This window comes from Cydia splendana, chromosome 23, assembly GCF_910591565.1.
Source record: "Cydia splendana chromosome 23, ilCydSple1.2, whole genome shotgun sequence".
Taxonomy (NCBI): domain Eukaryota; kingdom Metazoa; phylum Arthropoda; class Insecta; order Lepidoptera; family Tortricidae; genus Cydia; species Cydia splendana.
The window spans coordinates 8972437-8996439 of record NC_085982.1 but is presented as its reverse complement, the minus strand read 5'-3'; the positions used below and the strand labels follow the sequence as shown (position 1 = coordinate 8996439).

Sequence of the window (24003 nt, the reverse complement as noted above, 5' to 3'; positions counted from 1 at the left end):
ATACGCTAACACACTTCCATGCATCTAACTTAAATAGAAATGGCTTAACTATGATAACACAATGGAATCAATTAACTTTAGACTAATTACAGATGCTTAACTATGTAAAATTTTTTTACAATTCACTCATACCAGGCTCTTTAGAACAGTGTATGCATAGCTATTAGACCGCAGTTTGACTTATGATCCTTGTAGTGGTGTTCCTAGGCGTCATGTCAAACTTGTGCCGTTACACTCATCAGCCCTTCGAATTTCCCCTTAATAATTCTCATATATAGAATAGAATAGAATAGAATAGATTTATTCGTAAGCACAAACAATCGGAACAGTACATAGTATAAAAGAAAACACGAAATAAGATTAAAGTGCCAGGTGAATATTGCCGTCCAAAAAAAATCACACCATTTCACAAATCTGACTTATGTGATTCTAGAATCGAGCTCTGAGCGTAATTGCACTACAATACATTACAATACACGATCCTTAAAATTAATTAAAAGATTTTGCGCGTTAGGTTTGGTGCTACAATACATTGGTATACATATCCCGAATTTACCCTCCCATAGAAAATGGACCAGCCAAACTATGAAACAGCCAATGTTTTTTTCGCGATTTCGGGCTTGGTCCTATAGTAAAAGTTGCTCAGTATAATCCCAAAACCTCCCTGACAACGGGAATGCAGTTATTTTTTAGCCACCGTGTATACATTTTTTATGAGTCGGTTGCTTTTTTTCTTTGTTTTAATTTTAGAACTCATTCCACGGATCATTCTTTTTTCCAAATTATGGGTCAAAACGTGCCACAACGAGATGGCATCTAACTCACAGCAATTTATCTCGACCGTAACGTGATATATTTTAAATTTTTTTATTCTCTCATTAGCGAGGGGCGCGAATATGAAATTGCGTCGCACATTCGGGGTTTAATTCCATTTGTCCGAGCCGCCATTGTGAAGGTGTGCCCTACATTCGGCGACAGATAGAAAGAGGTGGCGGCAAATTGTCAAAGAGAAGCTGTTCCCTAGAAGTGGCCACGACCCTCAGTGATGAGGAGACCGATGCAAGGAGGAGGACCCGGACAAGCGCTCGTGATCAACGGACAGGCAGATATTTTTTTGTAACCGTCAACAATATACTCAAGATTGTATCATCATCTGTTAGGTTTAGTATTGTGATGGGTTTTCTCCATAAATACACGGCAATTAGGTTATGTCTTATGGACATACCTAAATTCAGGGCCTTATGGTGTATTAAATATATTGATCGAGCCCTTATCCGCTTAAAGCGGTAACTCTTTTCTACTAACTTTTATAACATCTCTTTATATACCTATTATGCATACAACCTGCTAACTATAGTGTCTACAGGACGAGTGATAACTTTTGTTTGAAAATATATGTATTTAAAAAAGTATATGTATCTTAATATTGCAGAATTTTTCATCCATTTTCCTTTGTAGTATCCTTGCCCTCTCGTAACTGGCTTTAGTAAATTATATGATGATCGGCATTAAGCCAGTCCGCCAACAAAAGTCCTTAATAGATCACCGGTAAGGCAATAAGGGCACTATTGTGCGGATAATCATGGACACGGGATTTGGGGGGGACGCAGGAAATGTTGCTGTGGGGCAAATTGATGCTCACTGTAGTATAGTTAGCACCAACAGTGGCGGATAAAATCGTAGTCTCAACATCGTTGTAACGCTTCAATAGTATACCTTTATTTCATAGCTATGAAATAAAGGTACCTAAACCTAAACCTTCCTCAAGAATCACTCTATTGATAGGTGAAAACCGCATGTAAAGCCGTTCTGTAGTTTTTGTAAATTTAATATCAGGTACATTACACAACACTGTCCGTTTTTCAATATCTGTTTTTCTACTAAAATGACAGTTGGATTGGACAGACTATATACCTATTGCTATTTTAGTATCTATCTTATATCTTATACCTTTAAACGAGCAATTCTTGTATATTTATTTATTTATACATATATTTCGGGGAACTCGGAAACGGCTCTAACGATTTCGATGAAATCTGCTATATGGGGGTTTTCGGGGGCGAAAAATCGATCTAGCTAGGTCTTATCTCTGGGAAAACACGCATTTTTTTTTACATGTTTTCTGTCTCCCAGATATTAGGATATAACATAACTATACTACTAACTAACAACTAAAACGCAATTCCTCAATATGTGTGGCGCATACTCGATAAGGGAAGTCTCTAATCCCATCAGAATGCTGAAGACGGATTACTTGAGTCCGGCCTTAAGGGCTGTAGGGTTGCCACTGCACTTTATAACGGTCTGTCAAAATAGGAAAAAATTGTGCGATGATGTTTAAATTTGTGATTTTATTATTTCCTCGAATTGCTGGGGAAAAACTCAATAGATTACTTAGCTTCGCTTCTACGGATAATGTGGTAGGTTTAATCAGATAATCTATTAGTTTAAAATCCCTACATAAATATTACATACCTATAGGTATATCTATTATGCGGCGGGGGGCAATTAACAGCAGGTAGAGTATTCTTCTACACCTATGCAATGCTGCACTTAAGTGCATGCCCCACGTAAAAGTATGTAATGCAAGTTATGCCCTACGAAGGCAGCTAAAACCATTTATTTGAATTCTAAAATATCTATTTAACTTATTTCTAGTCTATCAAATCATATGTAGGTTGTGTATTAGGGTGTTTTCAGAAAAAATTGGTACCATTTACTTTTATTCGAAAAACCATTAACTTTTGGGTTATTTAGACTCAGAATCACGAGTACTATTGAATGAGACAAAGAAAAAAATTGCCCCTAGTTTTTCATACAAATTTTGGGTGTCAGTTTTGTAACGGTCCATCCAAAATTTATGTGAGAATGCGTTACAAAACTGTCATTTTATGTGGGACACATTTTTTTTTCTTTTTAAATCGATAGTCCTCGTGATTCTGAATAGAAATAACCCAAAAGTTGATTGATTTTCGAAAAAAAGTTTATGGTGTACTTTTAAATGAAAATGCCCTTTATATTCTTATAAGACATTGACAACCCTAGCCGTCTTGGCTATATTTAACGTCGTGTTTTGTTGTCCGTCCCAAGCCCTGTGGACTGACCCTTTTTAACTTTATACCGTCGTGTCGTCGAGTACAAATGAGTTTTACGCGAATTACAACTTCAAAGGAGTTGGTTCGAGTGCGATGTTAACAAAGTTATGGTGTAAGTCGCGTCGGGGACTCACGGCGCGATTCGGGAAATGAATTAGGGATTGTCTAGATACGGGGTGTGTAATGTTTAATATAATTATGAAAAAACTATCATACATTTGTTATAACGCCATTTGATATATTATTGTATGTTATAATATATTTTTTATTATACGTTTCCTTTATTATATAGTGATTTCATCTAAACTTTCATTGATATAATGCCTAATGTAATATAATTTTCAAATAGTATATAGACATGTTTTATAATGACATTTGTTATATTATATTTTTGTATAACGTAATACTTCATACAATTTTATCATGTATAAATACATATATCGTATAACATTTTTTGACATATTTCATTTACTGATAACGTAAAGTTTTACATACTTTTTATAACTAGTACGCAGGCCTACTGCTTTTGCTAGCTATTTTATTCTAAGGAGGTCGCAGTTCTAACCTAACCTAACCTATTTTTTCACGGATTTCGTTCTGCGGGGACCGCAGTTCAAACCTAACCTAAACCACTTTTTTGATAGAATATTTTATTCTACGGAGGGTCAAAGTTCTAACCTAACCTAACCCTCCTTTTGTTAGGTAGTTATTCGTTTGTGCGGAGTCGCAGTTCCAACCTAACCTAACCCATTTATGTCATGCAACTATTATGCTACATAAATAATTATGTGATGTCACTTGTTATAACAAATAATATGCTTTCGAGTATGTAATAAATATGGCAATGTATATTAGACGAAGTGTAAATATACCTTATGACCATTATACCAATAATAACATTATGTATACCGTTAATTAGGTATTACGGTAGTATGCCATTTATTACGTTCTTCAAAATAACGATATATCAAACTATAATATATGAAAAGTAATTATAACAAATGTAATGCACCCCTAGATACGATATAGTAAAGATATGTGACGTCCCACGGGTAAAGGTACCTTATGGCGGTTGGCGCTTACGCTATTATTAACGCCACTCCAATATTATTGCGGCGCTATGCGACGTAAGCGCCAGCCGCTATAAGGTACCTTTTACCGTGGAAAGTCACATAAATACTATTTTCATATCTAGTGAATCTCTAATTCATTTCCCGAATCGCGGCGCCAGCCGCCATAAGGTACCTTTTGCCGTGGAACGTCACATATATTTACTATTTCATATCTAGTGAATCTCTAATTCATTTCCCGAATCGAGCCGTACGTTTTGACAGCTTCTGACGTCGCGATAAGGCCGATGGGAAATTTGTTTTTTGGCCTTTTCATTTCACATATATATTTTCTACTCTCTCTCTCTGTGGTCGCTCCCTGATGACTGAGGATCGTGGTCATCGGTGGATGTGGATGATGCACACCTGGTTTTTATGATCTGCCTCCAACGGTGCCTGTTCATCGCGTCTCTGACGACCGTTTTTTCTACTATACACCAAGAATTCGAGTGAATGTGTCTTTCCATACAGAAAGGTCCTGCTTCAAGTGCAATAAGGTCCTTTTTATCTGAAATTCCAACAGAAGTTCTGATAGAAAGGTCCTTATTGCTCATGCAGCATAAGGACCCTTCTTTATGGAAAGCCACATATATTTTTAATTTCAAGGCCCTGTAGCTTCAACAGTTTAAGCTGTGCGTTTTCTGTCAGTATTTATATAAGGTAAAATAACACCTCATATAAATACTGACAGAAAACGCTGTATATTCAACAGTTTAAGCTGTGCGTTTTCTGTCAGTATTTATATAAGGTGTTACTTTACCTTATATAAATACTGACAGAAAACGCACAGCTTAAACTGTTGAAGCTACAGGGGCTTTTTTTGTGTCAGTATTTATATAAGGTGTTACTTTATTAGTTGCAGATATTTTAACAGATGATAGTACTCGGTTCCTGGAGTATATTTAAGTATGAAACATAGCTTTTACGATGTTTTTTGGAGAAAACTCGAAAACAAATTTGCTACGTAAAAACACCCTCTTAATGTGATTATTAAATGTGAACTCATTGAACAGATTCTAACCTACCTCTTTTACCTAATACGTACCTAACTGTCTGGCCACTTCTTAAAAACGCAGTAGCGTTCCATTTTTTCACATAGACTTCACTTGCATTTTTATAATAGGTTAGAGCGGAGCGGCAATGCACGTAGGGCCATGCAAGTGACAGCCGCGAAGCTTTAATGCATTCATTTTCTCCTTCATTGCCTTACTCACAATTTGCAATTTGCAATTTATTACAAGTGGATGACATTTTTGTTTTTTTAAGTATGAAAAATTTACCCACTGTTTCAATATTGTGCTTTTATTTTAATTTATGTTAAAATTATTAAATTGTCAATTATTTGCATGTCGTGTCTTCGACTGAATACTGATACTTACATGCAAAACCTTTTCTGTTGTCATCTTGTACCATACGTATTCTGGCAAATAAAGAAATTCTATTCTATTCTATACTCTGTTACCAGGTGATATTATAAAGCTTTGCTGCAGGGCCTGCAGGTATAAACTAAGGTAAACTTAAGGTTAGGTATTTTATAATGTAGTGAAATGTTCAGATAGGTAAGGCATTGCATATAAGGTCAGCCAGGACAAATGCAACTATCGGCCCGATTCGAACTTTAAGATACGTCAATTAGTAGATTCAGAAACGATATGGATTAGATCTTAAAGTTCGAATCGGGCAGTTTGGGACTACTCTAAAAATACAAGACTAGAGACTGGCACACTTAGAGGTTTTTCACACTGTCCGATCCGATATCGGATGTCGGAAGGAAGTACAATGTAAAATATAAGTGTTTCTCTGTATTTATTTCTTCTTCTTCTTTGCACATTCCCACATTAGGTGGGGTCGGCTCTCCTAATTTTCCTGCGCCATGACATTGACATTCTGTATTAATGCATTTAATAAATCATTATTTCTAAAAAACGATAAATAACGCAAAAAAAGGTGGACTTAATGCCAGTGGCAGTCTCCTGCAGCAATTTTTGTCATAGGCGCCTTCCGACATCCGATATCGGAAAGGCGCTTCCGATAAATTCAGCCATGTCGGGGCCCCCTGTCGGACCGATAATATTTGTTTGTGTGCGTATGTGTAGGCATAATGTGTATTGTAGTGTGCGTGACCCCGGGCGTGCCCCCGCGCCCTGACTACGGGGATGTAGGATCCTACATCCGATATCGGATCGGGACAATGTGAAAACGCTCATACGCCTTACGGCCATGAATACACGTGGCTCTAGCTAGACTCCTTTTACTTTTACGAGTTATGAATGATTACAATTACCGTATGAAATTTGTATGTACATTGTACCTACGTAAGTATATCGTAAGGTTTACATGCATAATATTTTAATAGCTAAGAAAATTGAATTAATCCTGTATTTTAAATCATCTTACCTGGACCAGGTAATCTGGTTTCTTACTCGTTGAGTCAATACAGTATATCAAATAACGCACAAAAATGCTCAATACTTTTTTTGACTATTTGAATTGTTTTGGAGTCTAGCCGTAATTGGGCATATCTCGTTTACGTCGTCAACTTTTCACTTTATTAATTATTTTAGCTCAGTGTCTCTTACTATGACTAAATCAGTCAATATTCAAAGTAAAAAAAAAACAAGTTACCTATGTAATTATGTTATTATTTCATTTTATGGAAAACAGTCGAATAAAGTCAATTACGCCCACTAAAATGAAAGGGCAAATAAATCTCAAATTAGCAACACAAGGAGCGTGCGACACAACCGTTACAGCGTACAATTAATTGTAACAAACAACTAACTATGATGCTCAACAAACGCGAGCGTATGAATATTCATCATTGTGACTCTGCGAGTAGCTGCTGAGCGCGGGACTAGGCACAGGAGGTAGCGGGGGCGGGGTGGGAACTCCGTGCCGGGCCACTTGCGCTTTCCACTCACGAACGGCAAAGAGGGTGAAACGCCGGAGTGGGTTTAGTGAGTAGGGCCAAATTCTCCCCCTCTCTAGCCAGGAGAGGGGAAAGGAGCGGCGAGTCCCACACACCGTGCGTAAATGCATTTCCACTCCGTCAAAAAGAAAGGGCTAGCCAACTAACTCGGAGTTAACCATTTAATTCAGGGTCAAATGTACTGTATTAACGGTTAACTCCGAGTTAGTTGGCTACGTGCGTTTCGTGGCCGAGGGAGCAGTCCTTTTTACACGTTAGGCCCCTGGCGACCCATCGAATGAATCGATTAATTAAAAAAAACTAACAAACGTCCTGGTTAAACTAAGTCACAGCTAAGATGTATGTAGCTCGTAACAACGTTCTTAGTATGAAAACAAAATATGTCTCTTTTCCTGTCCCATTTTTACTTTGTATCAAGAACCTTCTTCGCTCAGATTAGAATATAGAGCTACCTAGCTCTGATAAGAATCTGAGCGAAAGTATCATTAAAATCTCAGTAGTCTGTTGTCTAGAGAGCTCATCAGTACTCAACCTTATGACTTATGAGTACGTTTTTTTGTTTATCAGGATAATGACTTGGTTCGATGTACCTATTTAGTAAGACTCTCTTAGACAGGATGTCACTGCGATTAAATTAACGGCTTCCGCTCTCGCTCCTACTCGTGACTTACACATCCACAACGATAGCATCGGTAGGTAAATGGAGAATGTTATTCGGTCCGCGATCTAATTTAGTTACTCCTAATTTAGTTCCGAACCGGGCCGGAATCTAAATATCCGCCAACATCGATGTAACCCTATTATTTAACTTGACATTGTTATACAATTGGCCTGTTCTAATACCTTTCAGTTTAAACCTTTAAAGCCTGCAGTGGCGGATTTGCAGTCTTTGCCGCCCTAGGCAGGGGGGTGTCACTGCGCAGTTTAGGTACATTTGGCCGCATTTGCCATTATTTGCATTTGGCATTATAGCAGTGGGCTGCCGCGTGCCGCTCGGCTCGCACGATAGTCGTGTCACGTGGCGCTCGCGCAAAATTGAAAATACACAATGGCTTCGAAACCTATATCTCGATCTAATCCGTATAAAAGATATTGTTCTGTTTACGGATGTCTGAAGAACAAGGAAGCAGAAATAACATTTTATTAAATTCTGGACGATATTGAAAAGTGAATTTAAAAAACTTTAAAACATAACATAAATACTAAGTAATCAAATTCGATAACTAATTCGTTTTGTTTGCATAAAACTAAAGCGCTTTAGACCAATTTAAAATGATTATTGGTTGCCCAGAAACAATATTAGGAACTGACCGACAAAAGAATACGGCTGTGGCATACCTACCTACTTCCGTAAGAATCAGACATACTATCTCCGGATGAAAAAAATATGTTTACAGAATTAACGTTTGTAATTCCTACATATTAATCTTAAAAATAATAAATCTGTAGGTATAGGTACAAAAACTTGTCAAGTTTCAACCCTGTGCCGACACTCACAACTCGGTCATAAAACAGCGGCGCGCAAGGAAGATTCACGGTTCGTGCGCGGTATATAAGTTTCAATTTTGCTTGCAGGCGGCGAGTATAGGTATAATTTTATACCTAAATGTGACTTTTGTGAACGAGTGGATTTTCTGTATGGTAGTACTATTAGTTATTCTGTGCCCTAGGCCCTGTAGCCGCCCCTTTCTCAGCACCCATCATATTGACTACTGAGTTATTTCTTGTTATCATCAGCGATTTTTTTGCCACAATTTGACCGCCTAGGCCCGGGCCTACTTGGCCTTAAGGCAAATCCGCCACTGAAAGCCTGTGCACACCGGCTGCGTGTGCGTAAACGCACGTGCGCGCTGTAATATACAGATCCTTATGAGAGACGTCACAGTGCTTGCGTGACGTGTGCGTGTATTTCTCCAGCATTTTAGCGTAAGCACACGTGCACGTTTACGCTAGCCTTTAAACGGTCTATACCCAACATACAATAGTAAACAAAACTGTTAAAAGCTAAAGCACAGTAGCGTACATAATACATTAGGTAAGGACAATGTGGATAATTCCGTCATAGGGACTATTCCGTCTACGTATATTTCTTTGATTTTCAATCGCAAAAAATACCCATTTTGCTTTTGATTGCTGAAACTAAAAGCAATCGCTGCTTTGTCGATGAAATTATCAATTTTATTCGTTGTTCGAGACAAACGCCAGTGGACGGAATAGACCCTATGACGGAATTAGCCACATTGACCTTACGCTACTGTGCATTAGGCATTAGGTAGTTATTAAACTACGTCCTACCTATAGCATTTTGGTGTGATAGAAGTTTATTATTTCCTAATAGATTTATTTGTTAGTAGTATACATGCTTAATACCTACTTATACTTATCATTGAACCGGTTTAAAATAAGAATTTCGACGGCAAATTTTTTTTAGAACGATAAACTCTTGAAGACTTTTCAGGTGAATTCATATAACGAGTATTCAGAGCTAAAGTAATCTATCGATTTTTTTTGCCGACGACTGAATAAGCCATAGATTACTTTCGCCTTGAATAATTTTTCCACTTAAGGGGAGGACAGTCCTATTCAAAATGAATACGATTATATTTAAGCTATGTGTAACTCTAACTAGATGCTTATGATAGGAAAGTTTAATTTTGACCACCTAAGCGGAAGCGACTTGGTAATTATCTAATTATGTATCTTAACTTAACTTATTAATTAGATGAAGTTTGATTGCCGGTTATAATATCTGGTCCTCGACTCAATAAGTACTATAAGTAGCTAGTATGCTTATGACATAAAAACACACACACAATAAATTAAATCGTCATCAAAAAGTGTTTTAATAAATTAGCCATAACTACGATAAAACAATAAATTGAACGTTTCTATGACATCAATCAAATGATAAAAGAAAATATTGAATCAGAAACAGGCTAAAAGCCTTTCACAGAAGCAATATGTTACGAAAATACGGTAAAATAATGTCTTTATTTATAAAAAATATTTTAGGACGGATAATTAAGTTATTCTTAAATTAAATGGTACTTTCGAATGAATAGCAGATATTTTAGTTCCTAGTTTCAAATAAAGAGCGAAAATTATTTATTTGGGATTTATTTATGTTAACAAACTTATAACAAGCTGAAAGTGAATATGTTTTTTTTTAGTTTAAGAGAAACTTAAACAAAAGTATTAACGGTAGATCACGTGGTCACGCTGTAAGTCTGTATTTTTCTTCTATAAAATGATCGTTTAGTGTTTATTTTATTTTTTGCCATTTTTATATATTGTGACCTTTTTTGCCACTTTTGTGTTATTTCTACTCAAAATCACGAGCTCTTTTGATACTAATGGGATAAAAAAAATATCCCAGAGTTTTTTTCCTATTGTGTTACCATTTCTCCATATGTATACTTTGTATGGCGGTAACAAAAAGGATAGTTTGAAAAATGTATGAAAATTTTGGGACACTTTTTTTCTCCTATGAGGATGAAAAGGGCTCGCGATCCTGACTAGAAATAACACAAAAGTGGCAAAAAAGGTCACAATATATAAAAAAGGCAAAAAATAATAGAAATGCTCGTTAAAGGTCTCGTTTCGCCCACTTTGATATCAATAAAACATGAAACCTGTTATAAAAGTAATTACAACTTAACACCCTCACGTTTCGTCTCATTTGCGAAAGTATAAAATATTTCCAGCTCAGTAAAAACCCTCATTAACGCACACATAAAACTTTACACGCACACAATAAACGGCCCTCGTAAAATTGGAGCACACATTGAAAGCCGACTTTATGTGCGGGATGGAAACGTTTATGAATTAAAGATTTTTTCTGAAGTCCGCACGGGAATTGTGTTTTTAGTCGACGTACAATACTATTGTAAAATACATATGTACATAACAGAACTACTTCTATTACTTTGTGCCTGCCAATTTGACCCGCGAATAGTGAAGTGTAGTTAGTCATATTTCATATAGTCCGGCTGCGCCCCTCGAGCCAAAAACTTTGGAGACCCTTGTCTTAATGTTTTGTCCTAGTTTCTCTTTGGTATTAACTTATAACCAAAAATTATAGAGAATTTTACTTCGACTGCAGGATTTTAATACCTTACTTTGTTTACATCTCCCGCATTTATTCGGTTTCAATTGGACTTCCCAAATCTCCTGAATGTTGAAGGATGAATATATTTCTTTAATATGGGGTAACCAACACTTTTACGTACTACACTACATAAGAAAAGTTTATTAATGTATTTTGTGAAGCAAAATGTTCAAGTTAATTTGCATTATATTTAAGTTTAACTAGTTTATATTAACATTATGATACAGTTACGACTATGCTGAGATGTCAGGTCCATATATTTTGTCTTCCCAGGCCCACTTGTATAAAGATAATATATATTCATTATTTTACGATAAAACTTAATTGAATGGTCGATGATATATAAGCCAACTAAATATTCCAAAGTCCCATCTAAAATTACATTGGTCGTAGCATAAATTGAATGAACTTTGAAATCCCACACTAAACTTCCAAAGCAATCAAAACATTTACTACCCATTCCGTAACTTTGAACCATACGTCGAGCTAACTTCCCCTTAAGAGCTCATCTTTAAATCGTTCCTTATTTGAATTTCGCGCCTCACTGGCGCCTTATGGCAATCTCCTACATAACTAGCCAATATAAATTCAACCCTATTCTTCTACTAACAAGATTGAACTCCATTTGAAGAGTCTTGAGTACTTTATTACGTATAAAGCGTGGAGTGGGTCTTATGCTTAATTTAGAAGAAAATAAGGTGCAGTGCATGCGTTAAAGTTGACACTGTTTTAATATTTGCGGGATTGTTATCAAGCCGTTTATATTAATGAGGCCGTTTTCTGTTGAGAGTCTATATTGTTTATATAATTTTGAGATTATGGAGAGCCATGGAGCGCGCTATGCTCGGTATAGCGTTGAAACTGTCGGAAAAAAACATATTATTTTTTCGGGTATTTATGAAATTTTCGTTTCTTTCCGTTTTTTTCGGATTTTTAAAGAAAAAAACTAATAAGTCATTAAAGTAAATGACACAACTGTGACAACTGAACTGAACTGACACCGATGACACCGATCCGATGTCAATGGCAAAGTAAATCTATAATCATTCACCTACTCACCAGTATTAAGAAAAATAACCGATTAAAACCTGTTTAAATCGCTTTTTTCGTTTTTTTCCGAAAAATGGAAGCGGTAAATCTCATTGTTTTTCCGAAAAAAACGAGCCGTTTGGAAAGAAACGGGATTTTTTCCGGAAACTTTCAACGCTAGCTCGGTATCAAGCTTCAAGATCGAGTAAAGAATGTCGAGATCCGTCGCAGCACCAAGGTGCATGACGTGGGTTTCGTCATTACCAAACTAAAATGGAATTGGGCGGGACATGTTGCTAGGGAGTGATAGCAGGTTGACTAAAATGTTAACAGAATGGTGGCCGCTTTCGGATGAAAGAAGCGCCTGGCGTCCGTCGGCTCGTTGGGTGGACGACATCCGGAAAAATGCGGGTCACTTCTGGATGAGATTAGCTCAGGACCAGGACAAGTGGCGTACTAGAAGAGAGGCCTATGCCTAGTGATTACCATAAATCGTCTGCAATAGACGCTAAGGCCAATTATGATGATGATAATGATGACTAATGCATGAAAGAATCCAGTAATGCATGTTGAATCCAACAGAGGAGTTTTTCGGCTAATATGGGTGGATGATGATGATTGATGACAATCGGAATCCATTCTTTCATGCATTACTCATCATTATCATCATCATAATTGGCCTTAACGTCTATTGCAAACGATTTATGGTGTAAAACTGGAGAGACACCCCATTACACCGCCTGGGACGGAATTAAGGAAACGCAGGGATGCCCAGCACCTGCATTACCCTCTCGGCTTCACTGTCTTATCCCACAGGAAAGGCGAGCCAATACGTGTGGAGACAGGTCGGCTGCAGGAACCTGCCGCTTATTTCAGGTTGGACCCTACTCGCGCCTCACGGTAACTCCATTCCGGGTGTTAATTTTGGAGTATCCTTCTCCTAGATGGATTGCAAACCAATGCTCAGGACCATCTCCCTGTGACGAAATAGCTTCTTGCTTAGTTTGTGGACTTAATCGTCTCATACGACACCCTTATCTTATGTGAGGGTTGGCGCTATTCTAAAGTCGGCCACCATACGGCCACATTACTACGACTAAAGTAATGTCCTAAGTTTCCCAACGGCACTAGTTGCCGTATTTATTAGGCAATAAATGAGGCGCTCCATTCTGCGAACATATACGGATCGAATGGCGAATTATTGGCGCCGTTACTTGCGTTCACGATGAGTGAGGTGGCGTGGCGTTACAATGTAGTCTTCAGTACCATATATTAGCAAAAGTTATTATTACTATAGAGAAGACATATCAAACAATGAAATTGTTGCAATCGCAACCTGTACCACGCGACCAAAACGTCGTAAACGTCATTTAGGCCGGTAGATCCACGCTCCGCTTCTATGGTTTGTTGTCAAAACAACAACAACTTATGGCGGAAATACTAGTTGTCTGTGCCAGTTCTATATGTAGTAATAATAGTTCAGCTATACTTACAATAGTTCTGGTCAACTTTACTGCCCCACCTGCGATAGAGTTTTTAAAAGTATAAGTTCGGCTTTGCCAGCCATATCAGAGCTCACGCTCGTAATTATCTAGGGTCGCCGTTGCCGATTACGGCTTGGATAACTATATCGTCGGGTGACAAGCAAAAGTCACTAAGTACTATCAAAAAATTAATTTACTTTATAAGTAACAATGCACTTTATTACACTTGTAACACAGTTTATTGTCCAATAATTTCAATGGTGTTAGTTAGTGACTTTTGCTTGTCACCCGACGATATATAATAATAGTTCAAATCTATTTTGCACTTCTTTATTTATAGTACCTACCGTAGTGTATTAGAACATTAGATGCCACATAAAGCTTTTTGAAACATGCGTGTATTAAAATTAATGTCACAATTAAATCACTAATTGCTTAGTTGTTTATTAATAGTGCTGACAGGTTAAATGCGCGCTGTATTATTAGTGCATTAGGGCAGTTTCAGATTAGCGTTTACGAGCGTATCTAAGCTCGTTTTTAGACGCGCGTATTCTACGCTCGTCTTTTCCCACGTGCCATTCATACGAGCGTTGTCGCGCTAATAAGCTCGTACAAGCTCCTGCGCGAGCTGACACGCACTGGTTCGACCGCACACGCCGGTGTAAGCTCGTATACTCGTACGAGTGTCTGGAGCGAAATGTAGCGCGCGTATACGGTCGTTTGCCGTAATAAAATATGATCTATCGAACACACATTAAAGTGATTTCATTAAGATTAACTGCTATATATATATATATATATATATATATACAATATCAACTAATGTACGTATCACGTTTGTAATGTCGTGCAGAATGGAGAGCCTTGGTGCACAAAATAACGACCTCATGTGGTCGTGACCCTCAGTCATGAGGAATTGAGGAAGAAGAAGAAGAATGTACGTACGTACGTACGTAACGTACGAACAGTAAACTTTACTGCTTGGTTCGATAGGCTCATACGGAACTGTTTAAAGCATTAAACGTTAATGCAATTTCAATTGTTTTTAACGATGTTTTTCTCAGTGTATTTTACCACGGTTAGCAACGGAGGTTAGGTATTGTGCAAAAAGTACGAAATCTCAGGCAACCTTATTTGATTGTGTCATCAGATGATAAGATAGTTATGTGTTTAATATTGCGATATTATGCGATTATTGAGATAAAAATAACAAAATAGTGAGGTTTACTTGTCTTATATAATTGATAAAAATTATATTATACTAGACGGGCCCGCAGCTCCGCTCGTGTAAATGAAATATAGAGTTCGTCTTATGTTTAGTTAAATACCGACATTATTATGTATTCAACCCTGCCATGGTTTAAAACTGTGATAGGGATTTCTTATTTGTAGCCGTTATTTGGATAACTCAATTCGCAAATTTGTCAAAAAATGATGTGATTTGATAAAAGGCAAGATTGTATTTTTTCATCTACACGTATTTATTTAAAACTTGTTTCAAGATAAAATTATTATTTGTTCTTATAAGCCTGGTTGCAAAAACGTTCATTAGATTAATTTTCGCCTTAAGACGAATATGGACGACCACCGCCCTTAAATCGCCTTTTCATACAAACATAGGTGGTCTAGTCCTCTCGGTCTTGCGATAGCTCTCGCCAGTCGCCATGGCCGAGGTTGAGCAGGTCTTGAGCAACTACGTCGTTTCAGCGGTACCTAGGACGTCCACTCGGGCGTCTCCCATTTTGTTGTCCCAAGTACCTGCGCTCTCTTCACGGCACGATCCTCTCCCATTCTCTCTAATTGTCCGAGCCACCACTGAATTTAGCCGCTTTTGTCTCTCAATATTTCGCCACTATGTCGGACCACATCCTTATTTCTATGGCAACAAAATTATATTACGATATTTGGCTGACTGCTGACTGTACATTTGCTTATTTTTATCAGGTCGCTATATATTATCTGAACATGCACTTTAATCTACCTACATAACTTACTATCAACTTTGTATTTTTGGCCCATCTCAGCATTCTTAGCCCGTTCCCCGGACGAATGGCAATGTTTGCCGAAGCCGTGAAAGTCAATCTGAATAATATAACTCAAAAATAAATTTAAAACAACGAAATACAAATTGATAATAATAATATAGTAATTACTTTGATTGATAAGAATGATAAGTCATATATGACTATGGGCTCTATAGACTAAGGTTGAGGTTGACAGCACTTTTTATTTTACTTCGTGTAAAAAAACTCAGAATGTATACCAACATGACAAACATAATTTAGTTTACTTTAACTTACGGATTATTTGGTCTAATCATAATCATAATCATAATCATTTATTGCATCCATGGTTTACAAAGGTGTAGCACCGCCAAACGAAAGCAACCGAGAGTTGCCGAGAAATGGCCGATGTCGTAAAATGAAGATTGTTATGAAAATTTATTTTCCTTATTGTAAATTAAATACGCATCGGAAGCGATAGTTTTTATGCTCTTGTTCTATTCCCATATGTAGATAATTGATTTGAACAGGTTTTTCTTATCATACGTGCGTCGTATTCGAGAAACGTGTCAAAAACTTTTTTAGAAATTTGTAAGGCGCCATCTCGCTTCTTCCCTCGTTTTTTATCCCGTTCTGGTTTTTCAATTTTATATATATGATGATATTTTTTAACGCTTTAAGTAGGTGCATACTTAGAACATTAGAATAGGTTTGAAAATCTACTGTAGTAAATTATGTTATTGCATCACCATATTGATCAAAGTTTTTGCATTAAAACCAAATCGTTGTTTAAATAATAGTGTAGCGTGGAATTTTAAACAAAATAAAACTGTCTATAGATTTGTGGGTACTCTTTTACGTACCGACAAACTGTGGTTATATTTTAGGTCTTACTTGGCAAATGCCGCGACAGAACAAAGGAATCTCGAGATATATATGTGTTCTGGTCGTTTTACAGTCATCCGGGTCAGAAAACAACATGTTTACTGTACCACGTCACAGAAAAATATCACATTAGTACTGTGTTTGTATTTTCTACAGCCAAATACCACAAAACTACATTTTAGACGCATTGGGACCGCGAGACAGCGGGATTTTTATGATTTATGACCTAGTTCTTCCCATGGCAGATTACGTAAAATGTTTAAAGGATTATGAAGCTTCAAGAACATCAGCTTGCACCATAGAGAAGTAAAGAAAACCTCCATACAGTTGTTTCGTAGTCGACATCTAGCGTCAAGTAGCGGAATTTATCAGTACTGCTAGGTGACAATAGATGTCACGACGAACAAAAACTTTAATGCTCAATAATTTTCTGCTAATATTATAGGGGACATTATTATAGGGACATTCTTACACAAATTGACTAACTAATATTATATCTGGATTAATCGGAACTCTATTTTCAACTCCTTCTGCTTATAATATTAGTTGGCAAAATTCAAGCCATTATCTTATCTGTGGTCGTGCACGCAAAAGGACGCCAAGTGGTGCCAACCCTAATAATTGCTCGGAGCAATGCTGAGCCGAACAGAGCCGAGTTTGCCCGAAAGGAGGAGTGTCTCCCCACTGCCCAAGAACGCATTGGTAACATAATGTTGAGGCTCGGCTTCATAGGCTCCGCCATTTAATAAAATTATTGATTCTTGCTGCTATTACAGTATGAAAAAAACAAGACACCCACAACTTCATCCAATAAATGCCGATTTCACCATATTTTTTTTATTTGCGTAGGTCTACGAAACGGTACGTATATGACATGACTCAGTTCGAGCTTGTTCAGTGTACGGGTTGATTTCGAGTATTTCAGCCGCGCTATCAATTTTGAGTGTCTAATTAATAATTACGCGTGGAAAAAAGCTGTCAGTGTAATTTCTTCTTTGGTCTAGTGTGAAAAATAGAATATGTACCTCCATCTTAGCAGTATTTTCTTTTGTTTATGAATTTTGACCGCGTAGTTTATTTCGAATCTGTTCAGACGTGTTTTTATTTCGCTCAAGTAAATTGACGGTTGACAAGCAATTTAGCTATATCGTATATAGTAGTTTGTGTTACAAGGGATCAAAATGATATATTTCCGTCAAGGGCGTACATTGAATCCTGAGCGTAATGAGGGATTCAAGTGTAAACGCCCAAGACGAAATAATTTTGATACCTTGTGACACATACTGCTTTACATCAACTATGAGGAAAATAAAAAAACCTTAGTGTTGACACAATTATTATGTTTCTAAATATTATTCAAGCTAAAAAAAGAATGCAAAAAATAACAAAAACAGTGTCCTAGAACAGAAAAGTGCCACTTTGATCCCCCCTAGCAGGGAGGAAAAGTGCCACTTTGATCCCTCCTAGCGGGGAAGAAAAAGCCCTTTTCCGAATAGGTGATGTGGAAAAAATATAAAAATATGTACGGCACGTACCATTGCTCACACTGTTTAACTGTCCATTGGTGGACATTATTACAAATGCATAAGGTCCACCGATGGATAGTTAAGAGTGTTGCTGTGTGTACAACCACCTAAACAAGCATAATAATGAATATTGCATTGATAAATTGCATAGATACGTTTATTTTTAATTATACGCACACAAAATACTTAAATAATTGATAACTCTCGATGTAGCGAGGACGTTTATATACGATTTTAATGTCGTTATACGGGGGAAAATATCGTAGACAGGATGTGCAATTGTGCATTAAAATTTCGAAAATATTGTTTTGATTTATTTATTTGTATATGGGGCTAAATATACAAGGAGCACGTCAAATCAAGATTATTTATTAGGTTTAAAATACAGTCACGCTCCGTGATTGTTACGCCATTTAAGGCTCCGTCACACAGGCGCGTTTTGCGGGCGGCGCGTGAGCGGGGCGCCCCGCTTTTACATATAAAACTCTCACGCCGCGCTCACGCCCCGCCCGGAAAACGCGCCTGTGTGACGGAACCTTTAGGGTTCTAGCTAAATTACTTGACGTTCCATAGCATACCTAAGCATGGAACAACTAATTTATGTATAATATTTTATAAGACCCTAAATGACGTTACAATCGCGCAGCGTTGGTACAATGCACCTCCAGTGTTAAAGCTTTTGAATCGGTCTAGATTAAATAGTAAAGAGGCTGCGGGTAAAAAATCTTTTAAAGCATTTTTTAAGTACTGTTAAATGTTTAGTTACGAAATAATTCGGTTAATGGATACTGACGGTTTTAAATTTTTTAAATCTAACGCTGAACTAAAATAAATGCTATAAATGTATTAGTGTGATGTGATTGTGGCCTGATTTTGTTGGGATGTTTTATAGCAGAACATTCAGGAGAGGACGAGTAGGTAACTTTGTTATAATATGGGGCATTATCTATGAAAAGGGACCTTATTGTCGATGGCGCTTACGCCGTCGCACGGCATTGTATTTATATCGGAGCATCGATAATAATGGCGTATGCGCCATCGACAATAAGGTCCCTTTTCATAGATAACGTCACATACTTTTGTTATGAATATTAACTAATAGTACTTACCACAGTGGACAGGTGAGAACAAAGTTCCCAGTTGTTACCACAGGAAACAACTTGTTGGTAACTAGTGCGAATAGCCCTCCCTACATGTCTGTCATGTCTGGCTTTGTGCATTGTGTTTTAGCTGCAATATTACAGAGTTCTATGTTTCACTTTTATCGAACTGAAATTTGAACATTGTCATAGTGACATTAACTGCCGTATTCGAACTTCTAGATATTAACAAGAGACGACGCGTACTAGATCCATTCTAGATACGTTATAGTTTAGATATCAACTAGTTCTCTTTTGCAGCGCAATTCGGGCAACCAATGTCACTTTTACGTTAGATAGAGTAAGATATCTATTAGATGTGAATTGGATCTCTAAGTCATATCCTGTGGAAATCGTTCAACAGTATCTCCAGAATCGCGCAAATGTCAAATTTGACAGGTTAGATCTTAAACCTATCGTTATCGTATCTTGGTGATGTCTAAAAGATGTCTAATAGATAATAAGAATCAGGCCCTAAGTCGAAATTCAACTAGGTATCTTGAAAATGTAACATAGAACCCTGTAATATTGGGCCAGCGAATTATTTAACAAATAAGTGGACAGTTATGTACATAATCTTACAAGTTGCTTGTTTATTTACAATCCAATAATAACATCACATATTCCTTGGTGAAACTCTGAGTCATTTCTCATACGAGTAATTCAGTCATTTTCTAAGAAACAGCCTACCCTGGTAAAGATACGCATCTGTGAAATATTGTAGAAAATCGACTAATAAAATGTCGCCTTTCTTTTGTTTTTATTTTAAACTGTATGTAGTTTACAGCAAAGTCGAATTTACAACGGGTTTAACACGACACTTGAAATTAGGAGCAGAAAATTGAAATCCGAACATTAAAACTACATCCGGCGACATGCAAAGAATTAACACGATGCGAATGGTCCCATATCACACAGCTCAATTAGAAAGACGACTTTAAGCGGTTCTAATAAAGTTGAAATTTAGTATAATGCCAAAACACAGGGAGCTTTTGAAAGTTAAGTTTTAATATGTCCTTGAGATTCGAACCTTCTTATCTCGTAACAAAGTTTGATTTCCTTTGAGACTATCAAATTTGAGTTTTCGCGACTATAATTGGGACTTCTCTTACTGCCGTATTCGAACTTCAAGATATTCACAAGAGTCGACACGTACTAGATACGTTATAGTTTAGATATCAACTAGTTCTCTTTTGCAGCGCAATTCGGGCAACCAATGTCAATTTTACGTTAGGGGTCATCCATTAATTACGTCACACGTTTAGGGGGTGGGAGGGGTCAAGAAAATGTGACATGTTGTGACATGGGGGAGGGGGGAGTCACAAACATTGTGACGTCACTTTAACTTCATCAGTAACCGAAAATTGATTCATGTTTTTTTATTCGCTGTACAGTTAAATAATGAGTTTTTGGAAGTAATTTTCGTTCCTAATTGGTTTTGTGTTATAAAATTACTAATATTTCTTTTACCAAAAATATTTTTTCATTAAAAAAAAATAATGCCGAGTTACTATTACCGATTTCGTTGAAAAAAAATTGCCTAAAATGTGACGTGACACCAGGTGGGGAGGGATTTGCAAAATGTGACCAAGTGTGACAAGGACGGGGGAGGGGTCAAAAAACCTAGAAATTCGTCTGACGTAATTAATGGACGATCCCTTAGATAGAGTAAAATATCTATTAGATGTGAATTGGATCTCTAAGTCATATCCTGTGGAAATCGTTCAAGAGTAGCTCCAGAATCGCGCAAATGTCAAATTTGACAGGTTAGATCTTAAACATATCGTTATCGAATCTTGGTGATGTCTAAAATATATCTAATAGATGTCTATTTCAAAATCCGAATCGGGCCCTTAATGGGTATATTTTATAGATGTTTACTAACATAAAGCAGTAAATCAAAAGTGGCCACGCCCAGGCAATTAATGTACACGGCGTGTTTAATATGTTATTATTTTCTCTACGACGGAATGCATGTCACGATATGGCTTTCAGATTTCACGGAAATGTAATATTTCTAGCAAACACGTGAATTGCATGCATATTTTTTTTTCATATGAAACGATAACTTTTCATGTTTGAAAGGGGTAAATGGGTATTTAAGGTGAGTTTGGGGTTATTCAATCATTTGGGTTATTTTGGAAGTCCGTTGATCTGGTAAAGATCCCAGAAAACCTAATTTTATATGCTATTTTTGTCGGCCGTCTTGTTTTATGATGACATTTATTTCGGTCTGCCGAACTGGTCCAATTTATATAGACTTTGATATTGAAATTACCACCAAAACTGAATATTCAAGTTGCAATATCGTGCTCCAAATAACAATTGTTTTACCTTTTGCGTAGGTTAAAATTAATTCATTCAAAAAGTATGATAACTGATAAAATATTAATCGACTGTTGACATAATTATCTTCTATCTTATTGTGGCGCAACATTGCCGTATCTAATGACGAATCGCCAAGACTACCTGTTACCTGTTCTAATTGTGTACTCATACAATTTTCGTCCTGTAGAAATAAAATTAGCAGCAAAATTAAGTTTGTTTGATGTCGACCTTTCAGTAGATAACCAGTTTCAGTTCAATTAGCTAATTATCGTTTGTCCTTATCTGTCATTTTGACTTATGTATTTGTAAGAAAAGGATAAAACATATTTAACTAAATCAGGGCTGTAACGTTTTATGAATAAGGGGGTTAGAATCTACTTTATTTGGATTCAATTTTATTATTACAGCTTAGCATATTTTCTGGATACCAAGGGTTTATACTACACCTTTCGCTTATATTTGAAAATACCAGGATCCCGGTATTGCGTTTATAAATACCGGCATTGAAAAATATCTTTTCTCAAAAATGGACGGCAAAGTCGACTTTGCCGTTTAAAAAATAGGTCGCGAAGCGCGTAGTTTATGGTCAGTCAAAAATTAAAAAGTTAAAAACATTGCAGTCTCGATTTTGGGACTGCAATGTTGCATACAAATTCCATTATTTTTCGAGTTCCAAACTTTTTAAAAGTTGAAATGGCCATATCAAATGAAGGCACAGGCCCATTAAACAGCCAAACAGATGATTAGTACCGCGACTATTTAGCTGTCTCAAATAGGTTGGCGTATTTTCGGCAGAAAAATACACTTCTATTTTTTTATTAAAAAAATAAAAAGGCGGCAGCGCTAATTTTTTCAATTGTTTCTACTTTTTTCCGTGAAAATATATACGTAAGAACGTTGCTTTTGTAAAATATTTCTATGATATTTATCCCAAGTAGCATGGAAGTGTCGGCAACATCAATATAGCAGCCAATTAAGAACTTAGAGTGATTTAAGGGACGTATAAGAGTGTCAGAAAAGATTTAAGCTGTATAAAAGGTACTTTACAGACATTATACAGCTCAAGCTGTATAAAATCATTATAAAGGATTCTGCGGAAGCATGGGGTGCTTTATCGGAATATAAAAAATCTACTATAAAACTAAAAGTGTTGTGAGAGACTACAAGCTAATTCTATCGTAAAAGCTGTATACAGGCTGTATTGTAGTAACACTTGGCACTTTTAGCTGTACAAAAGTATCTGTCAACTCCGTTTTAAAACATTAAGTGTTGTGAAACACTAAAAGCTAATTTTATCGTAAAAGCTGTATACAGGCTGTATTGTAGTATCACTTGGCACTTGTAGCTGTACAAATGTATCTGTCAACCCCGTTTTAAAGCTATTTCTTATGGCGTAATCTTACTCTCCTATAAAAATAGTAGTTGTATAACTCCTGTCTGTAAGGGTATTATAAAACCAAATGAATAAATGGCAGCTATAGTACAGCTTTTTTCTGTATTACTGATAGAGTCGCTTATAACAATCTTTTGGCGTAATTTTACACTCGTATAAGTATAGTAGTGTAATGATTTCTGAAAATAAGTGTATTAAAACTAAAGGAATATATGACAGTTACAGTACAGGTTTTTTATTTGTTATACGGATCTCTAAAGAGAATTATAACTTATGTACGGAGAACCGAAATACAGCCAAACGAATACAAATATTCTATTATAAAGCTGTTTTAATTACAAAACCTGTAAAAGACACTCTATTTATTACACAGCACAGCTACTAAGATTATAATGATCTCCAACTATCCTGTAGGCTGTTTAAAAATTATCGCCATTTTACAATAAAAAAAAACGTATTTGTAAATATAATTAAAGAAATACTTGCAAATATTTAGCAGACTAACGCCGTGTTATGATTACCAGCTAAAATAAATTGTTTAGCCTTGGAATTAATATTTATAAATATTTTTGATACTCTAACCTTAAAAACAAACAGTAACTTTACCGATTTTTGATATTTTCCTTATGGTTTCTCTTTGTAATTTTGCAGGCGCGTAAATATTTTGCCAGAAAAGATACACAGGTTCACAATAAATAATAATCCGCACTTACCAATAATGTAATATTCCATTCAAGTCCTGTATAATATTTACTTTTACTTTTACCATCCACTATAACACTTTATTGTCGCCATTACTATATTACGAATGAACAAGATTAAGACATTTTAGTTTCTCAAATGATTATTATTCTCTTGTAATTATTTCTTATAACTCATTTAAAACTTATATTCTTATATCGTACTTATAAGAGATTATCTGTAGTGTTAAGGTTTCTTGTTACACCGAAATATAGCTGTAATGCAGCTATTATG

At 36.4% G+C, this 24003-nt stretch overlaps 1 protein-coding gene across 3 annotated transcripts in view; it reads left to right on the top strand.

Moving 5' to 3' along the window:
- Positions 1-24003, top strand: part of LOC134801822 (heterogeneous nuclear ribonucleoprotein L) — a 722115-nt gene that overhangs the window by 214968 nt on the left and 483144 nt on the right. The gene's annotated exons all lie outside the window — the stretch shown is intronic.